The sequence below is a fragment of the Taeniopygia guttata genome, chromosome 2 (assembly GCF_048771995.1).
Source record: "Taeniopygia guttata chromosome 2, bTaeGut7.mat, whole genome shotgun sequence".
Taxonomy (NCBI): Eukaryota; Metazoa; Chordata; class Aves; order Passeriformes; family Estrildidae; genus Taeniopygia; species Taeniopygia guttata.
This window is the reverse complement of record NC_133026.1, coordinates 120,382,501-120,395,632: the sequence shown is the minus strand read 5'-3', so window position 1 is coordinate 120,395,632 and position 13,132 is coordinate 120,382,501. Positions and strand designations below refer to the sequence as shown.

General features: G+C 43.4%; 1 protein-coding gene across 5 annotated transcripts in view; it reads left to right on the top strand.

The window, feature by feature from the left end:
- STAU2 (staufen double-stranded RNA binding protein 2) overlaps positions 1-13,132 on the top strand; it is a 171,281-nt gene that overhangs the window by 203 nt on the left and 157,946 nt on the right. For 4 of the 5 annotated variants that reach the window (XM_030266336.4, XM_030266334.4, XM_072924766.1 and 1 more), the window contains exon 1: positions 111-235. The exons of the other annotated variant lie outside the window; for it this stretch is intronic. The gene's annotated coding sequence lies outside the window, so the exon portion shown is untranslated. Of the gene's footprint in view, positions 1-110; positions 236-13,132 lie in introns of those variants that run through there. 5 annotated transcript variants of the gene reach the window in all.

Sequence of the window (13,132 nt, the reverse complement as noted above, 5' to 3'; positions counted from 1 at the left end):
GGGAGCGCCCCGGGGGCGGCGGGCGCGGCGGGGGCGGCGGCGAGGAGGGGCCGAGGGGAGCTGCGGGGGACGACGCCCGGCGCGGGGGCGGCGGGGCGGGGCGGCGGCGGCGCCGGCGGGAGGGCGGGGGGGGGCGCAGTGGTTGGGGCCGGCGGCGGCCGCCGCGGCGGCGGGGTCAGTTCTCTTTAGTGTTTGCCGATGTTGGAGGCGTCTCCAAAGTGTTCCCGGGAAGCAGGTAACCGGGAGGGAGGGAACGGGGCGGCTTCAGCCGCGATGTCCTAGTCTCCGTCCCGGCTTCCCGCTCCTCCCGCCGCCGCGGCGGTTCCCGGGCGAGGGCTCCGCCGGCCCCCGGCGGCCCCCGCCTCCCCGGGGCCGTGCCGGCGCTGCTGCGCCACGGCGCCGCCGGCCCGCTCCGCTCCGGCGGGGGGCGGCGGCGCCGACCCCGCCATCCTCCCTGGGCCCCCGGCCGCCGCCGGCCCCCGCCCGTCCGCCGAGGGGCGCAGGAGGCGGGCGGGGGCACAGGTGGGCAGCGCTGCCGCCCCCGGGGCCGGGAAGCCCCTTCTGGATCCTCTCCGCAGCTCCCGGCACTCGGGTCCGGCTGCCGGCGACGGTCGCTGCGCCAAGGCCGGGCCGCGGCCGGGCTTGCGGCGGGGCCGAGCTCGGCGGGGACCACGCCGGGCCTGCCCTGCCCCGGTCCCCGGGAAGGAGTTCTGTGCGACACGAACTTGCTCCTCTTCCCGTGTCGCGCCCGGGCCTGTCGCGGTGCGCGGCCTCGGGGGCGCTCAGCGGCCGCTCCGCCGCCGGCGAGACGAGGGGCGCCCGGCGCTGCTCGGCCGGTCAGCGGCGCGGACCTCACAGCTCAGCGCCGTGTGTTAGAACGTGTGTGGTAGCCAGCCCTCTGTCTGCACGTCTTGAGCTGTCCCCAAACTTCGGACAGGGCCCCAAACTTTGCCGTCCGTGCTGACTCTCCCACTCCCAAAATGGATGGTGGCATTTCTTCAGCGATGGGCAGAGCCGTTTACCGGCCCTCGCCCAGCACGAGGGTTCGGGGCCGTCGTTTAGGTGGGACCCAGAGACACACTACTGCAAAGTTGCCTAGTCCAGGCTTCTCATGGGCTCCAGGCATTTTCCCAGTGTTCAGGTGTCTGGTGGGAAAAAGTTCATCTTGAATACAGCCAGGCCTGGAAGTCACAGCCATGCCCTCCTGGGGAAGTGTGGGCTGCTTGAGCTTATCTGTGAGGGTGAATCCTTCAGCAAAGCTGTTTGCCTTGTAGTGCTCAGGGTCCCACCTGACCAGTCAGTGATAACCAAGCAAAAAAATTCCGTGCAGTGTGTCTGGCTCATGTTGCCTTACGGCCAGCAAGCTGTTTCTGTGAATACCAAGACGTAAGCTTCTCAAGCCATGTTTGGAATGCTCCCTGTGCAACTACCATGGTACTAAAAAAAAGTTTATGCTGTACAAAAGAGTAGATAAAGTGCTGCTGTTGTAGCCCCTCTCCTTGTGTGCAATACTGCCTTGAACAGTACTGAGGGATGTGTATGAGTAACTGCGGTGTTGCATAGCACAAGGAAAGCTGTTTGCCATAGCTCGGGGTGGTTGAGCTGTGCTTCTGTCAGGGAGCATACAGTGGTGTATCTCAGTTGTGCCTAACAGTGGCATTGAGCTGCACGGGAGTAAGGTCTTCCTAGGTTGTGTGGTAATTCCAGGTTAGCAGTCTACACCAGTGAAGTAATACTAATGCATTTAAGCCATTTGCTAACTACAAGGAGGTTCTATATAGGCTTTGTTGTGACATTGCTGCTTATATAAACAGCACCAGACTGTCAGATATCTGAATGAAATTTTTTTTTTTTTCTAGACAGTCAGCAGCAGTGTAAGATTTCCAGTACTGATTTCCAGCTGCTGAACCTTAGCTTTAACCTAAAAAACCTCAGATACTTCTGCTCCTGCCAGTCTTTGCGAAGATTCCTATTGCTGCCAGCTAGGAACAGAACTGAGGCTGCCTGCTTGTTTGTAGTTTTTGAGGGGAAAGGACAGTTCTGATTTTCTTTTCCTTGCAGACAACTTTTCAGCCATGTTACTCAGCTTGGGTTCTGCTCAGGCTTCTCCATGTGGAGGCCAAAGTCTTTATGTATCTTTCTGCCAGCTCAACCTACCTTGTTCCCCAAGAATTACATCAAAATAATAATAAATTTGACTAATCTTAAATTCTGATTAAAGATAGCAGATTGTAAAGAAATGTTCTAATTTTACTTGTAGAAGAACCTGATAAGAGGTGTTTTAATGAGTGGACCAAGTTTAAATAAGCATTTAACACCATCAGCCTCTTCTTTGGGGGCGAAGGTTTGATTTTCCTCCACAGCTTTGAGAACTTCACTCTAACTCTGGTTTACACTGGTGTGAATGTGGGAAGTGAATCAAATACTATGTTTTATTCGTAAAGTGTCATGACAAATGACCTTGGGAAGGTTAGGCAACAAGCCATAGTGAAGCAGATTCTCCTGTTCCAAGACTGGGTCTCTAGGCATAGGAAAGGTGCACCTGTCATGCTCTATCTAGATAGTTTGTTTTGACCTGCCCAAAATATGTGACTATTGAATTGTTAGTCTTTGAAAACACTTAAAAACTCCCATCAATTATGCTCAGTCCTTTACCCCAAAATACTTCTCATGGTATTATTCCATTGGAGAGCTGATCTTATAAGAGAAGTGTGTGGGTTTTAGTGCCTTTTTTTTTTTTTTTTTTTTTTCATATATTTGATCGATATGGGCACAGATTTTTTTCTGATCAGGGTGCAAATTATCTATTACCTCGTGCATGTATCACTGATGTGCTGGGGAAGGACCTAACCCTGCATTTTTTCAGGATAACCGAAACAACGTAACTTCTGGTAATGAGCCACTAGAGCTACACTTTTACTTCCACTGCTTACATTTATTTTCTATCACCAACAGTAGAGTCTATAGGAAAATATGCCTGTCTTTTGCCAGAACTTATTGGTTTGTATTTCTGATCTTTGGATCACACATAGCCTGTATTTTTCACAATGGTTCTTGAATTCTCTCTCCTCTAAAAAGAAGGAGAGAAAGAAAGACAGGGGGGCACCATTTGGTGGCAGGGAATAAAGAGCACAAGGCAGGGGTCCTGTGGAGGCAGGTCAGGGAATTGGGTTGGCAGTTTTGCTCAGACAAAAGGATAGTAAACGAGGGAGAATGGAATTGGTGGAAATGCATGACAAACTCTGTGAAGAGAGGAAATGGAATCTGTGTGTAGTGTAGTTAACACACGTATATAATTTATATATATATATATATATATATATATATGTCAAGGGCTCTGCATTTAGGGAGTCTGCTCATTGTCAGTACTGAGTCACAATCACCATTATCCAAAGTGTGTTTGCATTAAAGGATCAAGAGTTCAGTAAGAATCTGAGAGATGCCTTCTCAGGCACTGTTCTAGAAAAATATTTAGAATAAAAAAATTGCTTATCACAACTCCTAATGTAAAAATTAATTTTGAAAAGCCGTCTGTGGTAGTGTAACACTAAAGTCACATCTATGTCTGTAAGTGCTAGAGATGGTTCATACTTCATCTCAAGAGCAAGTGTTTTGTGGTTTTGGTTTTGTTTTGTGGGTCTTTTTTATTAAACTGGTAGTTTTTGGAGTGTTTCCCATTAATGAAATATGTCATACTGTGTCATACTCCATCTTTGCATTTGCTTTAGTCAATTATACATCTATACAGTACATCACTAGAATGTTACAAATTTATTTCTATTTAACCAAATAAAATCAAATTATGAAATTTAAATTTTTCCCAGTAAATAGCACTTTTTTCATATTTAATTGCTAATATTGTGACTTCACTATGCTTCTGTATCCCCATAGTCTTCTGATTTAGTCACCATTAAAATGATGGCAGGGGGCACTTTTTAGGCTGGTAAGAACTCAGGCTTTGAGCTCAGATCCCCGTTGGTGTCCCAAACCTGGTTATGACTAGCAGCCAATTATTATATCAAGTAAGTATCTTCTGAAAACTTCCAAAGGATCACAGTGGTTCCACTTCCAGTTTCACTGCTTGCCAGCTTTGAGGAGACTGTTTTGCCTCCAGGCTAAAGGAAATGTTTTTGAGTGTAGGAGACCAGATTTTCTTGAAAAGTTTCTTGCAATGAAAATAGTTACCTGTTGGATCAAGATGAGTAACCTAATTTTTATTGCTACTGATTATTTTCTGCACCTGTTAGGTATTTGTGGTTCCCAGTTTCACCTACAATGACTCTAGTTTAAAAAAGCAGTGTTAAACCAATATAAGGAAATATGAGTATACTAAATGTGCAGATTGATATCAGTAACTGGAATTGTCTGGATAAGTAACTGTCTGCAAGTGAAAGAGATTTTTTCCACATCACCCAGATGACACATCCATGCAACTGGTACATTTTGAAGGATGAAATCAAGATAATGTTGTTCTCAAGGTGGAAATGTAGGCCTGGTAGAAGGCAATGTTGGGTCACTTAGAAGCATACCCAGTTGTTCTGATACAAACAAAATAATAATGAATTAGCACTCTAACACTCTGTAGTAGCTTTGGCTGTATTAGACAAGAACAAGAAGCACTCTAAAATTTCATGTTAACTGTTAGTTAGTATGTTTGTTTTATGTTTCCTCCCTTCTGCTGGTCCTTCTTCAGTCCTGGGTAAGATGTTGCTTTTTGCTTTCCAGACTGTGGAAAATATTTTCTCTGCTTTTTGTTGCAGGCTTGTGTATAATAGTATTTAAACTTGCCTGCTCTGAAATAGTTTTTCATCTATGAAGGCAATGTTCATGCAAGGAGGCATTTTGCTTAAGAGCATATACCCAAGAGACATTCTTTTTGTACCTGTTTAGGGCCTGGAAATTGTAATGAATGACTCCAGAAGGATTTTCTTAAAAACCTTTCTGACCCTCTGAGAATTCAGTGCAAGACACTTGCTAGTCTTGTATTAAATGAGTGTTCAGCTTCTTCACAGCAGCTAGGGCTGTCTCATCTTTGTGAAAGGGAATGAGAAACTTGTCCTGGATCAGGAGTCAGTTAAAGCTCCCTGTTTATTCATCTCTCAACATTCTCTCTTAGCTGAATCCGCTGGGTTAGATATGGAGTTTGACCTCTTCAGAAGAGAGAGTGGCCCACATCATCTTTTCTTCACCCCTTTTCAGCTGGACAGTTTTTATTACTTAGAGCCTTAAACAAGTGAAAACTGGCTGAAGAAGCCGGGACTGGATCAATTTTCCACAGACTTGGCAGAGTTGCCATTCATGAGGATGTTCTGGATCTGATCTTCCAGGCAAGTATTTGCCAAGTCCCATGAGAAGAATTTTATATTTAATTAAATTCTTCAGCTGTTACATTACAAGGTTCTTCTGAAACTAGCCATTCCACATATTATTGTCAGTGGCAGTTCATTAGAAGAGGTGGCTTTGGAGGCCTTTTCTCTTCCCAGGATGCCATTAAGCTACCTGTAAAACTTTATCTCCTCTGTTTCTCCTCAAATCTCAGTGCAGTCTGAGCCTTTTGATACTTTATAACATTCACAAGTTACAGTAGGCATAAAAGCAAGTGGCTGCAGTAGCTGGTGAAACTTGTTAAATGTATTTAAAAGTATTTTAAAATAAATGTAAACATCAACTTGCCCATCCTGGATTTGAAATTGTTTCGTTTCTTGGACACAGTAGTAATTAGAATATTTTCAAGGTTTTTAAGCCAATCCTGTGCTCACTAGGAATTTTGACACCAAAAAGAAATTATTTTATTTGCTGTCATTGCAAATACTGGTACTGTTCACCTCTGCTCAGGTATCTCATAGCTGACAGCAGCATGGGAGACATAGGTACTGTCAGACAAGTATACCTGATATATCCCCAAGATAGGACAGGTCAGAGCACTGCAGGGGAACAGGGTTAGGTGAGGCAGTTCTATTTCCAGGGCCTGCTCTGTTTTTTGAATGTGGTGTCTTTGCTGGTGTGCTGGATTGCACAGCTCTGGGATCAGCACTTCTGCCTAAACTGCTGTTTGTCATTGCAACCTAGACAGATTTTGGATGACTCTTGGGCTAGGAGCACAGCCCTTTGTTAACAAGGAACATCCATTTTTGCAGGGCGTTAGACTGTATTAGGCATATGTTTGTAACCTAATAGCACATTAGGCTATTAGAGATCCTAGAAGATTTCTGGGGCCCTGTTTCCCATTTGAAGTACTCATTTTAAATTTGATTTTGATTTGGAAGGGAAAGAGTAGGAGTCTTAGTACTGAACAGAAGTAGCCCCCTGCAAGTTCAAAAGCAAGTTTATTATTTTATGCTAGTTTAGGGTGGTTCCAGAGTCACAAAAGCTAACTTTACCCTGCTGAGTCTAATGGCCCTGGAGTCCTAAAGTACAGTATGAAAGACATTCCTTTGAAGGGCAGCTCAGAGCATGATCCACCCATCCATCGTCTATGATGCTACAGCATTGCCATTCTTAATAAATGCAATCTTCTTTTTTGCTTTTGCTCAATTCTAGGTACTCTTTCCTAGTATTTTGAATCATTTCATGTTACCAGTGCATCAGCTTGCACTTTAAGCCACCATTGTCTTTTGCTTTATTTCTGACTTTATCCGTGTAAAAATACTTGAGACAATTCCAAATTTTAATTCAGTTTGTTTACATTTTTTCCCGTGTAGTAGTTACGTTTATAACTTCCTTTGGTCTGAGGAAATGAGTTATTCTGAATCATTAGCTGTATAGATGAAGGTCTCCTATTTGCTATTTTATGGTGTATCCTACTTAGTGTTCCTAAACACTAGTACACAAGTTGGAGGAAAAAGCCTGGTTCTGTGCCCTCACAGTGTGCTCAACTTGAAACAAATGTCTTTTTACCAGGATTCTTCCTTTCTGTTGTTTGTTGTTACTTTAGTATCCTCCTTGCTGATTCAACTCCAGAAATAACATTTTGCCATCCTGCCAGTTGTGTGTAGCCTCTGTGCTGCAGCTGAATTTGTGGCAGGCTTTTAGCGTTCCGCTAATGTTTAGCATTGATCATGACCTTGCCCCTAAACATAACATCTCTAAACTTAATTTTCTCCAGTTGAAAACTTATGTTTTGTGTTTATTTCAGTAAGAGCACTTGGTAGGCCCAGTCCAATACTCTGGAATTATTTGACTTTAATTCATTGACTGAGGAGAGCTGCATTTGGAATGGGAAGAAGGCTCTGTCAAATCAGTGCAGAGCTCTGGATCTCACAGGTACTCTGTGCCTGTGAGCAGAGGCCCAATCCTGACCCCCAGTGAGCAAGGAGCTAGTCTCTATGAACTGTATGTCCACATTATCTTATATCCAAGCAATTAAAAAACTGTCTATGGAAGAGTTGAGAGAAAGGGGAGCTCCAGGAACGTTTCAGGAACAGAAGGTGGCAATTTGACCCCAGCTGTTTCTGGGAGCTGCAACTTCTTGGAAGTTGTATGAGACTTCAGTGTGGGCATTCATCACTTTAGCTGTCAAATACAGTGGTTTTGTTTAAATATACTCATGGAGAACAAAAAAAAAAAGGCACACAAATCAGAATTTATCTACTTCTAACAATAGAGTGCAACACCTGTTGCTTAGTCCACTGAAACCACCTTGTCTGAGGCTCTTGTAGCTGTTAATTATAGCCAGCTGACTACAGTATGAGGAAGGCTGGTAGCAGGAGCTGTAACTTTATTTCAAAGAAAAAGGCATTTTTCTCCCACTTCGCCAAATTTGCTACTTCAGATTATATGAGAAGTAGTTTGTCACAGGCAGTCAAGGAAAACTGAGATGATTTTCTGAATTCCATTAATAAAATGCAACTTCTAGTTAGGGATTGAAGTCAAGAAGTAATTTTTGCCTGCTTCAGAACAAGATAACAGTTGGAGGGATGTTTTACTTCAAGTAAGACTATATTGTAATTTGAAGTCAGTCAGAGCTTATTGGAGATTTTAGGAATGTAACTACTACTTGTTAGCACAAATTTGGAAAAAAGCGCAGCTTTTAGAAATATATAGGAGAGAAATTGCAAAATGTGAATTAAATCAGAAACTAGATTCTTGGAAGCACCTCAGATTAGACTCCAATATCATAAATAAGGAACCAGTTACAACTTTGATGCAAACAAGGCTGTAGCTTCAGAGTGTCAAGTTTGAGTCATGTTTTTTTCATTTGCTTAATCCCCTTCTCCACTTTTAAGCTGATGATTGATTGTTAAACTAGCAGCTTACACTTCCGTTCTATTCAGCTATTTTTCTTCAGGAAAGCTGACTAACTAATTTTGTTAAATATAAGGTGAATGTGAGTTACCTGTATATAGAGTAAGATGTTATGATGACCACTTCCTTTGTCTTTTAAAAACTGTATAGATATGACTATGTATCACAGAGTGTCTGGGGGAGATACCAGTTTCCAGTTTTCAAGAAGTCATAAGTAGTTTATTGTCATGGCAAGGGAGAGAGCTGAAGAGATACGATACTGGATGGCCAGCTCTTGTGCTTTGGGTTGGTGCTTGCTCTCAGGTGCAGTAAGCAAGTACAGAAAGGATGTTACCTCTGGTGTTGGATAGGGTGTGTGTCCTGCTTCTCATCTGTAAGGCATTATAGCTACCTATAAGCTAATTTTCGGGATCTCCCTCAAACCATGATGAGTGTTGGATGAGGAAGGCCTCCCACAAAGAAGGCTCTGATGATGACCTTGCTGTTTCATGAAGGGGTTTCACATTTTCTGCCCTGTAGTAATTCAGGGTATCTTGGCTGGGTCAAACTGATGGCTGTGTCTGAACCAATATTCTGTCTGGATGGTTCAAAGTCTTTTCTGAGCTTAAAATTTGTGGCACTGTGAGAACTGGGTTAGCTTGTACTGGCTGTTGGAAATTTCCATGGCTTTTATACCATCTTCCCTGTTTTCTAGACAGGAACAGTAATTTGAGAGAGACTTTCTGATGAGATTATCTTAACACAGCAAACATTTATATAAACCAGACTCATTTTCCCCCTTGGGCTTTGGGTTATAAACCTGTTGAAATGTTTTGAGATGCCAAACAGTTTCTGATGCAAACAGATTGGCTTTCTTTATCATTTAGTTTTCTTCTGGCATTGAAATCTTCAAGTTGATAATCTGATTGATGTCCTTTACCATTTTAATACAAAATAGCAATCCTTTTTCCCATCATTTTTTCAGAATAATATTAGTAAAGTTTCTCTACTTAAGATCTCTGTTAGGATGTCTGTCTATGAAGTCTCTCCTTGAGTCTTTTGAGTGTCAAGACTAGTATACACAGAACCTGACTGATTTCTCTGTTATAAAAGAAAATTAGCCATGTGTACAGTCTGGGGTCGTTAGTTTTGCTGTACACAGTAAGATGCACTGTGGCCTGCGTTGCTCTTTTCTCAGCTTTTTCATGTCAGCCTCATTGTTGCCAGGGAAGCAAGGGAAAAGTTGCATTCCTGCCTGTCAAGTATGCTCCACTTTCTGTTGAGTTTCTTGTTACAAGATTTTATACTCTTGCTCATGAAAATCTGCACAATTGCAGTTAGTGCCCTAAGCCCTGCATTTTCCATCATTCCTTGCAAAAAGACATGTCTCTGCAAGGGAGCTTATTTACTTCTGTAATTGTGTTTTAGTTTTAGCAACATCCATGATCACTTGTTGAAGACAAGTTTGGCAGTAAACTTTGGGTAGGATGCAGTTGTCTGTATTTTGGCATCCTGTGCAGTTTGAGACACTAAGTTACCCTGTCTGCTTCTCAGCTGCCACTCAGCTGTGTGGTTAGCTAACCCTAAATTAGAAGCCTACTTGCTGATCACCTTGAATAACTCCCTGGGTCTGCTGGCTGTACTGATGACTGGTGTAATACATTTCTTTAAACACAGACATTATTGCCATTTCATTGCCTCTTCATGTCAGGGTTTCTTTGAACTGCCTTCCACATGCAGTGTCACATGTGGCATGAGTCTTCTGAGAGAATGTTTGCTTCCTGAAGCAGCAGCTGATGGAATAGGCAGGTATTCAAATTGGTGTCTCAGCTGGTATTGTGAGCTGGTATTGTGTGGTCTTTAAAAGATTCTAGTGGGTTGACTGTGGTTGGATATCAGGGACTCATCAAAGCCACTCTCTCACTCTCCTCCACAGCTGGACAGGGGAGAGGAAATGTAATGAAAGGTTTATGAGTTGAAATAAGGACCAGGAGGGATCACTCACCTATTTGCCATCATGGGCAAAGCAGGCTCAAATTAGAGATATTAATTGAATTTGTTGCTAAAAAGATCAGAGCAGGATAGTGAGAAGTGAAATAAAACCTTAAAAACACCTTCTTCCTACCCCTCCCTCATTTCCAGCTCTACATTCTCCCCCAGCAGCACAAGGAGACAGGGAATGGGAGTTATGGTCAGTTCATCACCTGCTTTTTCTTCTGCAGCTCAGGGAGAGGAGTCCTTCCCTGGCTGCACCATGGGGTCCCTCCCACAGGATGTAGTTCTCCATAAGCTTCTCCACCATGAGCCCCCACAGGCAACAGTCCATGCCCAAACTGCTGCAGTGTGGGTCACTCTTCCATGCAGTGCAGTCCTTCAAGGCCAGGCTGCTCCAGTATAGGAACAGGGTCCCTCTCTCCACAGGTCTTCCATGGGGTCACAGCCTTCTTTTAGGCACCCACCAGCATGGGGAGGCATGGGGCTCCTCCACAGGCTGCAGGCAGATCTCTGCATCCCCATGGATCTCCATGGGCTGCAGGGGCAGAGATGCTTCACCATGGCCATCACCATGGGCTGCAGAGGAATCCCAGCTCTGGTGTCTGGAGCACCTCCTGCTCCTCCTCTGCACTGACCTTGGTGTCTGCACACACACTTGTTCCTCTCACACATTCCCACCCTGCTCTTCTCTGCTCGCAATTGCAGCTGAGCAAGGACATTTTTTTCTTCTTCTGAAATATGTTGGAGGTGTTACCACCATTTCTAATTGGCTCAGCCTTGACCAGCAGCGCGTCCATCTTTGGAGCTGCCAGGGATTAGCTCTGCTGGACACAGAGGAAGCTTCTGGCAGGCTGTCACAGAAGCCACCCCTGTAACCTCCTGCTGCCAAAGTTGGCCATGCAAACCCAGTACCCTCTGGTAAACCATGGTAATCCCATGCTGTATTTCCTTTGACTCCACTGACAATTCAGACACCTTGCTTATATTTGTAAACCTGAATTACAGATGCCTTTAATCCTTATCTGAGTCCTCATATCTTACTGTACAGCTGTGCTATAAAATACGGGTGACTGTGCTGGTGTGACAGGTACTGTGCATGTAAATGGCTTTGTAGATCACCAGTTTTTCATATTAGTTACTTGACATTTGCTGTAGTTGTTTAAGTAATTTTACTACATCCTAAATGTTTGTTTATTGTATTTACTCCAGGACATATTCTATGTATTTCAAGTTGTATAAATCCAATCTTGATTACAGGGTAAGACTTCTGTTCTTGCCCTGTTGCTAACACATCATAATTAGATGTCAGCACAAGTCCCCATGTTAGGCCATTTTGTTGATTGAGAAAATCATTATGTTTAGTCATGATTCCATACTTAGCTGCCTTATTTGTCTGGTTTGTTTTTTTACTTTTAAAATTTACATGAAACAATTTTAAAGTGAGTTGTTAAAGAAGGATTGAATCAGTGACACTTATAAATAATATGTACTCCCACATAATGTGATTCTGTGGTAATGATAATGTGGTTATTGATTTAGAGACTTGCATGCTTTTTGTACCAAATTGGTTCAACATCATATTGGAAGCTAGGGAACAGATGCAGTTTCATGATGAAAGAAATATGCAAGGTGAAGCAGTTTCTACCTCAGTTTTCTGAGTTTTAAGTCCATTTGTGTTGCTTTAATGTGCCTGTTCTGTGTCATAATTCAAAAGCGAGGTTGAACTGACTGCCGTTTGAAGAAGTGGTTGAAAAATATGACTGCAGATTTTTGGTCTGTTTCCTACTTGATTTTTTCTTCTTTCAAAAATACTTTCCTTCCTTTCTTCAGGAAGGTTCTTATTCATTGTACATGAGTTCTGGCAAAGGATAATCCTCTGTGGGTGATAATGTCTGAAAGTGTGGTAGGATTTGATGTTGTGAACTGGTGTTCACTGCAGCTGCTTGGCCCTTCCTTGCCTTCCTGGGGCTTTATCTACAACTCTTTTCTGCTCCAGTCCAACAGCAGAGGAAGCAAAATGAAAGAAGAAATTGTGGTATTTAGTCTTCAGGGACTGGGTTTAACACTTGAGCGACAAGGGGAACTTTTCTGTAAGCCTTGCAGCTCCTTAAATTTTGTGTATTAGTCCCTAATAGTCTGTGTCACTTCCTTTGCTTGTAAAATATCTTATCAAAACAATAGAAAATAAAAGAGTTAGTGATTTCTCCCGCACCCATCTTATACTTCTGCAAAGTAAAATGCTTTTAAGGCATCACTTCACTTGCTGTCATGTATCACTTAGCTGTTAATTAGCTGGTAGCTATGTTCATATGTTCATTGAAACGAAGATTTTCTAGTGTAGAGAATTCTCTAGTATAGATTCTCTAGGCACAGTAAAAGAAAAGAAGCCAGGCCACAGGTTTCTGAAGATGTAATCAGCAGGGATGAGATCACGGGCTTTGTGAGGAACAGTGTGAAGGAGATGAACTTCACTGTATGGCTTGACAGCAAAGCTAAGCTGATTAGCAGGAGTTGAAAGGGCTAATTCCATGCACCCAATCCAGGTCAGGAGTTTGTGGCCCTCCTTGTACACACCAGATGCTCCTCTGAGCTTTCTCCTTACCTGCCATGTGAACTGGTGCAGTGAGGTGGACAGAAAGCATTGGCTTTTTGCTGCAGGGAAGAAAGGACATAGGATTGTCCCTTGCTATGGCAGCAAGTCCTTAGATCAGTTTGGCTGTTGGCAAACCACTCCTCATAAGGCAAAAAGCTATGAAATTGGTGGAGGAGCAAATGGGAAGAACAAGCAGGGGGACCAGCAGTAATACAGAAATAATTTTAAAAACCAGTGCAATTTCATGCCTAGTGTTTTAATTTTTGCTATTTCAAATGTATAAATAAGATAAATTTTGCTAATTAGTCTGGATAATCATCT